Below are 10971 nucleotides of genomic sequence, written 5' to 3'. Positions count from 1 at the left end.
AGCTTCGGGCCTCCTTTTATAGGCAAAGGGGTCACCAACAGTGCTCTGAAGTGTGCTCATGAGTTGCATAGTGAATAGGTGTGGCACCCCAATTCCATGAATCAGATTACCAGTGCTTCCAACCCAGAGATCATGTCTTCTGGAAACACTCAACAACTTGGCACAGAGTAGAACTGACTTTATTGATAGCATAATGTTACAAGAGCCTATCTTACAATGATAGGGAGGCCAAAGGCACCCTTGGTGTAGCATAATATCTACATTATTTATGAGACATAGAGGGCCTCGAAACTACTAAGTACTTCTGCGGCGTAGCGGAATATAGCTGCAACTCCATACACAGGTCCACTGTTGTGGACATTTCCTAGTATGCATCATCAGGACCTCCGTCCTCGGCTTCTCCTGCATCTGGCATGATATGCCAGGTGAGTACTTTGAATGTAGTCGCAAGCTCATAATAACCAAGCAATGGAGCAAACAATAGCATGGCAACAAATTATAAATAGTGCCACTTGACTTTATAACAACCACTTACTCATGTCCGGGGTTGTCTCACAACCACCGGAACGCTTATCAAGCATCTCCACTCAACTGGAGAGATCTTCCATCATTGCTAACATCCACACGGGTGACATTCTACTGAGGTCTGGTCGGGCCATCCATTACCGTGGACACATCTATTCGAATAGTTTTGACACTCTGCAGAGGTTGCACACTGTACCCACACTCTAAAGCACTGACCTCATGATCCCATTCGGGTGGACCAGCATTGCTCCAACGAAGCTTGCCTGACCCGTGACTCTCTCATCATATCCCCGGCAACCACTCCCTTTCGGAGTCCTGCCCTAGGTGGCCCTGTGTCCTCATGACACCTGCCACCGTCGTGACCAAACAAACTGTCGCAAATGGGGACGGGCCCAACTCAACTTAACTGGGCTCACAGAGTTATCACCGCCCATCGGGCCAAGGTGGCACGCGTGCATAACCCTCCCTCTTTGGGGCATATCGGTGAGAGATCATGCAGATATCCCAAGTCACGGTCTTCTTATACCGGCAAGAGGTGGTTGTACGGTTATGCCTGGTCAGGTGACTCAAGATCATCCACCATATCATAGCAACCATAGTAACTCAAAATCATAAGCATACATCTCTATATCATAATTTATTAAATCATTATTTTCTTAGCAAGTTAAGCAAGTTTTATGCATGAGAGCTATGCAATGCAAAACTACATCACATGGATATGATGGCTTGCCTTGATTAGTGGGATTGTTCAAACACTCCTGGTCTTCAAAGTTTCCCTCTGAAAATGTATTTGAAATAGCAAAAGAAAAGGAAAAGCATTAAATACCTTTTTATTAACCAGAAACTCTATGAGTGTGGGAAAAATACCAAAATTTACCAGATTGTAAAGAATTTCAATACAAACCCAATGCAAAAAAGAATCAAGTGATTTGGACTTGTAGATAAAAAGATTTAACTGATCAAAGTTTCTGTAAAAACTGAAATAAATAAAAGAAAAGAAAACCTGGGGGGCACGTCGAAGGCGTAAAGTGGAGGGGCGCCTCCGCTTAATGCTTCGGCCGCAGGCCACAGCCCCTGGCAGGTGGTGCCTGCCCTTTTAAAACAGAGAGAGGAGGGGAGACACAGGAGGGCGGCTCACCGGCGACGCTCAACAACGATAGGCACGACGGCGAGGCTGGGAGATGACGGGAATGGAACGGGCGCTCGACGGCGATCTTCCCTGTACCCGTAGCTCCTCTGGAGGTGGATGGACGGTGTCGCCCCTCTTTCTCCGATGGGTGGAGGCTATGGTGGTCGTCGACGGTGACGGCTCCGACAGGGATTCAACTCACCGATGGCTCGAGGAGCACCAGAAGGACCCAAGGAATACACAGGTGGCCTTGGATTGGACTGGGGAGGGGTGAAGGAGGCTAGTGATAGAAGGGATTTTGCGGTGGAGCAACTCGCCGGAGCTGAGGGAGACGAGCTCCCGGCTCTTGGTGGGGGGCTCTAGGGCTAATTCAAAGGTGGAGGAGAGGGGTGGGAGCTAGGAGGGGTTCGGGCAGCGCCTTAAATAGGCCAGCGACAAGCGCTGCCGAGCTCTCCCGAAGCGGCGAGGCTCGGGCTTGCCACTGGACCAAGGACAGCGAGCTGGCTGTCGCGGCGCGGTGGTGAGGTGTTGGAGGAGGTGAAGGGAGTGACGGGACGGGTCCGGAGCCATTAATGGCGTGCGGACGACCACAGTGGCCGAAGCCCACTGTGTTGCATGTGGCGGAGCTTGGCCGGGAGCGCTGGCGACCTTCCCCGGCAAACCAGAGGGTTCGGGAGGTGCCACGCGGCTACCAGGGACCTCGTCGACGCTTCGGACAAGGGGGGGAGCTATGGACGACTCGGGACGGCTCGGCTGTCACTGAGCTGTGCAGAGCGCGCTCTGTGGCATGCCAGCACCATGCTCACCACAGTTGCGGCCACCCTGATGCCACACAAGCCTTGACACCTTGTCCATTGCGTCGACCAGCCTTCCATTAGTCACCATCCACTGCTTGCCTGAGCATACAAGCTCTGCTGCGACTAGGAAAATCATGAATAGGTTCTGCCAACAGACTTTGGGTTGATCTGGAGCTCAACAGGGTTGGGATAAGAGAAAACTAAGATGTCTAATGGAATCAGCATAGAAAATACTCTAAACTGGCAAAATTTTGCAAGGTTTGAAGATCAAATGAATATAGTTCCTTTGTAACCCACCTTTCTGGTCCAGAACACAACTGAGCTCCTAGCACTCAATTGCAAGCTTTGCTACCAGTGTCTTTTGGTGGGGAAGTGTCATTAGGTGGTGCACACATGCCCAAACATTTGCAGCTCCATTGTGCACTCCTAGCTGGCACTTCCTTCACAAAGGTCCTGTTTTAGCAGAAACTTAGCAGAGTGTTTTTGCTCAAAATTTGTACTCGACCATGGGATGTGTTTACATATTGGAACCATATATAATCCCTTGTAACTACAAAAATTGATTGGGAACTTTTCAAAACAGGAATCATAGGGTTTCTTCACAAAAGGATAATTCTGGTCAGATAATAAATAATTATTTTGGCCATAATTATCCATTGGACACAGAAATGTTTTTGCATATTTTGAAATCATATAGCATTGAGAAGATATTGCAAAATTTTTGGGTCTTAAAGCTCATCCAAGCTATAGGTTGCTTCACAACCCATAGTGATGGCATAATTCCCAAAATAGAAAAAGATAATTATTTAATGAAAGAAAATATTGCAAATAAATCTCAGAAGGGTTTTAGTATGAACCAAATGGTTTTGGGTTGTTGGAGACCAGAATTCAAGGATTTCTTAATCCAACTTGCTTTGAGAACTTGAAAATCCACCAAATTGCAAGTGCTTTTCAAAAATATTTTGAAAAGAAAAGTTTTGAAAAATCATGGTGTTACAACAGGGTTCACCGCTATCTAGCTACCGAAGTGTCAGGGGTAATAAATGCCTTGTCAGGGCCCCCTGACCTGCATCAAGATGGCATCGTCACGTACCCAAGTGTATTGACACCTAGGCTTCGTGTTGGCGCATGAGGGATGCGCTGGAGCGGTGCCAGTCGGTAGCACTGTGACAGGAGGGACACCTGGTGGGCGAAGGGGGCCTGCCGGCCTATCGTCCTTGCCGGCGGCCTAACCCGTCTTCCCGGCAAGGAGGGCTTGCCGGGGCCTTGGACGTCTTGATAGAGGCAAAGTTGTCCCTGTCTTTCGATGAGATCGTGGGTATCTGATACATCTCCAACGTATCTATAATTTTTGATTGTTCCATGCTATTATATTATCAACTTGGGATGTCCTATATGCATTTATATGCCATTTTATATCATTTTTGGGACTAACCTATTAACTCAGTACCTAATGCCGGTCTATGTTTTTTCCGTGTTTTTGACCTTTTTCAGAAAAGAATATTAAACAGAGTCCAAACGGAATAAAACCTGTGGGATGATTTTGTCCATAACAGAAGATACCCAGAAGACTTGAGAACCAAGCCAGGGAGTCTCGTGGGAGGTCACGATCCCCCTAGGCGCGCCCCAGGGGGGTGCGCCTAGCAGGCTCGTGGGCCCCCCTTGCCTCATTTTCCCTACCTCTTTCGCCTATGAATTCCCAAAAATCTTGAAACCAACAGAGAGAGCCACAAAAATACCTTTCCGCCGCCGCAAACTTCTGTCTCCGCGAGATCCCATCTGGGGACCGTTCTGGTGCCCTGCCGGAGGTGGATTTGGACATGGAGGGATTCTTCATCAACACCATTGCCTCTCCGATGATGCGTGAGTAGTTCACCACAAACCTTTGGGTCCATATCTAGTAGCTAGATGGCTTCTTCTCTCTCTTGGATCTTCAATACAAAGTTCTCCATGATCTTCATGGAGATATATCCGTTGTAACTTTCTTTTGCGGTGTGTTTGTCGAGATATGATGAATTGTGGATTTATGATCAGATTATCTATGAATATTATTTGAGTCTCCTCTGATTTCTTATATGCATGATTTCGTATCCTTGTAATTCTCTTCGAGTTATGGGTTTCGTTTGGCCAACTTGATCTATAATTCTTGCAATGGGAGAAGTGCTTGTGTTTTGGGTTCATACCGTGCGGTGTCCTCACCTAGTGACAGAAGGGGTACCGAGGCACGCATCGTGTTGTTGCCATCAAGGGTAAAAAGATGGGGTTTATATCATATTGCATGAATTTATCCCTCTACATCATGTCATCTTGCTTAAGGCGTTACTCTGTTTGTTATGAACTTAATACACTAGATGCATTCTGGATAGCGGTCGATTTGTGGAGTAATAGTAGTAGATGCAGAAAGTATCGGTCTACTTGTCTCAGACGTGATGCCTATATGTATGATCATTGCCTTACATATCGTCATGACTTTGCGCGATTCTATCAATTGCTCGACAGTAATTCGTTCACCCACCGTAATACTTGCTATCATGAGAGAAGCCTCTAGTGAACACTATGGCCCCCGGTTCTATTTTCCATATTATATATTCAGATCTACATACAAAAATACCAAACATACCTTGCTGCACTTTTATTTATATTTACCTTTTGTCACTATCAGATCTCACGTTGCATGTAATCGTGAAGGGATTGACCACCCCTTTATAGCGTTGGGTGCAAGTTTGTTTGTTTTTGCGCAGGTTCATTGGTGCCTCATCTTGATACTCCCACTGGATTGACACCTTGGTTCTCAAACTGAGGGAAATACTTGTCTCTACTTTCCTGCATCACCCTTACCTCTTCAAGGGAAAAACCAATGCAAGCTCAAGAAGTAGCAATATCGTTTTGGTAGAGTCGACTTTGACGATCCGACTACGAACGTGTGAGGACGTCGCGCCTTAGCAATCGGTAAACCAACTCCGAGAGGTTATTGACCACGCCGGAGAACGATCAACCTGACCACGAAGGTTTGTTTCCTGCACGCAAACGAAGAACAAGCAAGAAACCAAGATGCAATTAAGATATTGCGAAATATAAGAGGAAAGCTTTATTGATGAAGGTGGGGTTATGTGACACCTCTGTCTGGTCGTAGAACACAAACGAAGAATGTGAAGTTGCAGCTATGACGAACTTGTAATCTAAACAAAACCCAAGTCTAAACGGTGCCCCGAGGGCTGTATATATGAGGGAATAGAGAGGCAATTTCGTGACCCTTAGAGGAGGGTTCCGAAAACTGCCCTAAACTCGGTTTCCCCACACATACGGACTCTAAAAATAGCCTATATTATGGTATTTTGAAATTACATGGGCCTGGCCCAAGAATAAGGTGGCGCAACACCTATAATAGCCTATGGATGAAATTTATAAAGTGACATCTTGAATATTTCGTCCAAAGCCTTCATGCTCTCCATATGGTGGCTTTAAAGTGCGAAAATCACCAGTGAAAGCTCCATTGTTCTTTCCCGCGCGTGCAGCTTCTTCTCCATGCTTCATCCCGCTCCAACGGATATCCTTCTTGTCCATGCTAGGTCCTTCATTCATGAGCACAACAAAACTATCTAACTTAGGCAGCACCATATGTTCATGAACATTAGAGGTATTCGCAAGAAACGGAAGTACCTGGTAATTCAATTGGCGTGCACGAGCTCTAGTAACTCATCCAGTATGTATAGCAGCTGGGGCTGTGGGTATAGCAATAGTGTTGATGTCCTCATCACGTCTTCCCGGCAAGGAGGGCTTGCCGGGGTCTTGCGAGTCTTCCCGGCAAGGAGGGCTTGCAGGGGCCTTGTGGGTCTTCCCGGCAAGGACGGCTTGCCTGGGCCGACAACGACACCGACGCCGCCACCAACCACGAATACGATGACGCTGACGACAACGACGACGACCACAACGACGACAACAACAGCGACAACAACAGCAACAACAGCAACAACAGCAACAACATCAACAGCAACAACAGCAGCAACAACAACAACAACAACAACAAGAACAACGACAACGACAACAACAACGGCAACGACAACGACGACGACGACGACGACAACAACAACAATAACAACAACAACCACAACAACAACAACAACAACAACAACAACAACAACAACAACAACAACAACAACAACAACCACAACAACAACAACAACAACAACAACAGCGACGACAATAACAACGACAACCACAACGACAACGACAACAACAACAACAACCACAACAACAACGACAACAACAACCACAAAGACAACGACAACAACAACGACAAGACAATGACAACGACAACAACAACGACAACAACGAAACCACAACGACAGCAGCAACAACAACAACCACGAGGACGACGGTGACGGCGACGACGACGACGACGATGACAATAACGACAACAACAACGACGGGAAAAAGGACAACAATAACAACAACAACAACAACAACAACAACAACAACAATAACGACAACAGCAACAACAACAACAACAACAACACCAACAATATCAACAACAACGACGAAGACGACGACGACAATAACAACAACAACAACAACAACAACAACAAAGACGACGACGACGACGACGACAACAACGACAACATCAACAACGACGACAACAACAACGACAACGACAACGACAACAACAACAACAACAACAACGACAACAACAACAACAACCACAACAACAACAACAACAACAACAATAACAACAACCACAACAACCACAACAACAACGACAACGACAACGACAACGACAACAACAACAACAACGACAACAATGACATCCACAACGACAACAACAATAACAACAACAACCACCACGAGGACGACGATGACGGTGATGACGACGACGACGATGACAATAACGATAACAACAACGACGGGAAAAATGACAACAATAATAACGACAACAAAAACAACAACAACAACACCAACAATATCAACAACAACAACGACGACGATAACAACAACAATAACAACAACAACAACAACAACAACAAGAAATGCAGCAATAACCACAACAACAATGACAACAGCAGCAACAACAACAACGACGACGACGACGACGATGACGACAACCACAACAACAACAACAACTATCGGTGTTCTCGGAATGGGGGTAACCAGACCTGCCTGCGTGTGGCCCAGGGCTGGCGCACTTCATCAAACAAACCAACGGGCTAGACATCTCTCAAGGCAAGGCCCTCGTGAGGGGCCAAGCCTCACGAGGAAGAACGGCATCAAGACCCGCGAGGGGGGCTTCTCAGGACCCCTCCGGAGTGGTGGATATTCTGAGGCGATGCCTGGCCTTGGGAGTCAAGGGTGACGCAAGGGAAGGACAGGCGAGAAGTGGACGGTAGGACGGAGCAGTTTCCCCTTTAGTGCAAAGGGGCCAAGGACCTACCGGGGTTCCCAACGCTTCTTCCAAAGGTTTCCCTTCTGGTGCAAGAAAGCCACCACCGCCCGCCAGCGGGGTAGACATAAACCTCAGGCCCGTCCCCGTAGCGCGGGTAGTTAATTTGCAGGCGAAGACCACCTTTGGGCAGGCGAGCATGTTCCCTTGCTCCCCCTTTAAAATTGGCCGATGTGGGATCCCTTCCCGTCGAAACAATAAGGGAAGAGGACCCGGGCCTCCACTATAAATAGAGAGGGTAGGATACTTAATAGGTGGATCGATTGATTCTCCCATTAGCGACACACAAAGTCACCCAGCCTCCGAAGGCTCCCAAACACTGTACTAGTTCATCCACCAACATGCACGAGAGGCAATCCACCAAACCAGGAGTAGGGTTATACGCTTTGCAGCGGCTCGAACCTGGTAAACTGTTCTGTTCTGTGTTTCCCTTACCATCGAGTAACTTTCCTGCCATCCCAAGCAAGTAACCAGCTAGGTGAGGCGAGCCCTTGAGAGAACCTTGCACACGCACCTGAGTTTGAATCCTTAAGGTTTTGCGGAGTCCGAAATCCAACATTTGGTGCGTCAGGTAGAGGGCGTGTCAAGGTTTCCTCCGAGCTTCGCCTTCACCAAGTTCTGCTGCTCCGATGGTTGACGCTCGCCGAGATTGCTCCGAACACCGCGCCACCCGCATCGCTTAGACGGATCCCGCAGGCGACGCCGGCGCGCGCCGGTCACCCTCGCCCGTGGTGAACACCGCCACTTGCCCCGAAGTTCAAGAGCAGCAGGGTTCCTCCTAGCCGCCTACCGAGCACCCTGACAGTCGCACCGCCACCCCATCGCTCGTCAGGGATTCTGCATCGGCCTCGCACACCCGACCGAAGGTGCCACACGGCCGACGCGCGCTTGCCATGGCCAGCGAGCTGCTCCGCTACCGGCCCGCCCCGGACCGCCACAACGACAGGCTCCAGCGCATCGAGGAGCTCGTCACCCCCGCCGGCGACTCCACGACGCTCTCATCTTCGATTCGACCCCAACTATCCCAAGAAAACGATGAGGAACAAGATGCGCCACCCCCACCAGTGCGACACGAGGTGCGCGCCGAGCCAGGTAGGAGGCACGTCCCCGCAACCGACCTTGCGAGCCTAGGGCGAGGCCAGCAGACGAAGCGGACTGTCAGGTGGTTCCTCGACCACGCGTCGACACGCGCGCGCTCACGGACCGCGAGCTCACCCCTCCCGTAGCAGGCCCGCTGGAGGAGCAGGACCAGGTCGCCCCCACGCATGCTACACCCGTCGGACCGGTGGGGAGCCTCGCGATCGCCCCCGAGCTCTACCCAACTGCGTGGCCGTGCAAGTTCAAACCTGACCTGCCTCTGCGCTATGATGGTACCCAAGACCCGACCGAGTTCCTGCAACTCTACACGCTGACCATTAGGGCGGTAGGAGGAGGCAACAAGGTCATGGCGTGCTGGTTCCCGATGGAGCTCAAGGGAGGTGCACTCTCCTGGCTCCTCAACCTCCCAAAAGCGTCCATCACCTCCTGGGACGACTTGTGCGAGCGCTTCATTGCCAACTTCTAGGGCACCCGCGATCGTGCTCCTACCGTGAACGACCTACGACGCGTCCAGCAGCAAGAGGGGGAGACCCTGCACAAGTTCACACAACGCTTCACGTTCATGCGCCTTAATATCCCCAAGGTGTCGTACGAAGTTGTCATCTCGGCCTTCTCCGACGGAGTCACCGACCTCAAGATGAAGGAGGAGCTCGCCATGAATGACGAAATGAGGACTGCAGCGGAAATGTTCAACCTAGCAAGCAACTGCGCCAGGGCTGAAGAAGGGCGCCTGTCATTCCTCGGGCCCCAGGCGGCGGACGCAAAACAGAAGAAGGCCAAGGCCAAGCAGGTGAAGCGCAAGGCTTCGGTGGTGCTCGCCGCCAAGCCTGAGGCGAAGCACGTCAGAGGGGGAGAGCGTCCATCCGGAGGGGGGCCAACGGGCATCTTCCATGGCACCATCGACCATGATACCTCAGAGTGCCACGAGCTCCGGCTGGTCCGTGCCGAGCAATTCGGCAGACACCCCGGACAAGGAAACAGAGGCCCCGCGCGCGGCGGTGGCCGCAGTGGTCGTTGCTGGGACGATCGGGAGTCGCGTCAGGGGTGGTACTGTTGGGGAACGTCGCATGGGAAACAAAATTTTCCTACACGCACGAAGACCTATCATGGTGATGTCCATCTACGAGAGGGGATGAGTGATCTACGTACCCTTGTAGACCGTACAGCAGAAGCGTTAGTGAACGCGGTCGATGTAGTGGAACGTCCTCACGTCCCTCGATCCGCCCCGTGAACAATCCCGCGATCAGTCCCACGATCTAGTACCGAACGGACGGCACCTCCGCGTTCAGCACACGTACAGCTCGACGATGATCTCGGCCTTCTTGATACAGCAAGAGAGACGGAGAGGTAGAAGAGTTCTCCGGCAGCGTGACGGTGCTCCGGAGGTTGGTGATGACCTTGACCTTGTCTCAGCAGGGCTCCGCCCGAGCTCCGCAGAAACGCGATCTAGAGGAAAAACCGTGGAGGTATGTGGTCGGGCTGCCGTGGAAAAGTCGTCTCAAATCAGCCCTAAAACCTCCGTATATATAGGTGGGAGGGAGGGGAGGAGGCAGCCTCAAAACCTAAAGGTTTGGCCGAAATTGGAGGTGGAGGAGTCCTACTCCAATCCTACTTGGCGTAGGATTCCACCTTCCCACTTGGAAACTCTTTCCACCTTGTGTTTTTTTCCTTCTCAAACCTTATGGGCCTTAGTGGGAACTTATTCCAGCCCACTAGGGGCTGGTTTATCTCTTCCCATAGCCCATGAGACCCCTTGGGGCGTGACACCCATCCCGATGGTCCGCGGCACCCCTCCCGGCACTCCCGGTACACTACCGATGAGCCCGAAACTTTTCCGGTAATGCACGAAAACCTTCCGGTAACCAAATGAGGTCATCCTATATATCAATCTTCGTTTCCGGACCATTCCGGAAACCCTCGTGACGTCCTTGATCTCATCCGGAACTCCGAACAACATTCGGTAACCAACCATATAACACAAATACGCA

This window comes from Hordeum vulgare, chromosome 2H, assembly GCF_904849725.1.
Source record: "Hordeum vulgare subsp. vulgare chromosome 2H, MorexV3_pseudomolecules_assembly, whole genome shotgun sequence".
NCBI lineage: Eukaryota > Viridiplantae > Streptophyta > Magnoliopsida > Poales > Poaceae > Hordeum > Hordeum vulgare.
Note: the sequence above shows the minus strand (reverse complement) of the source record.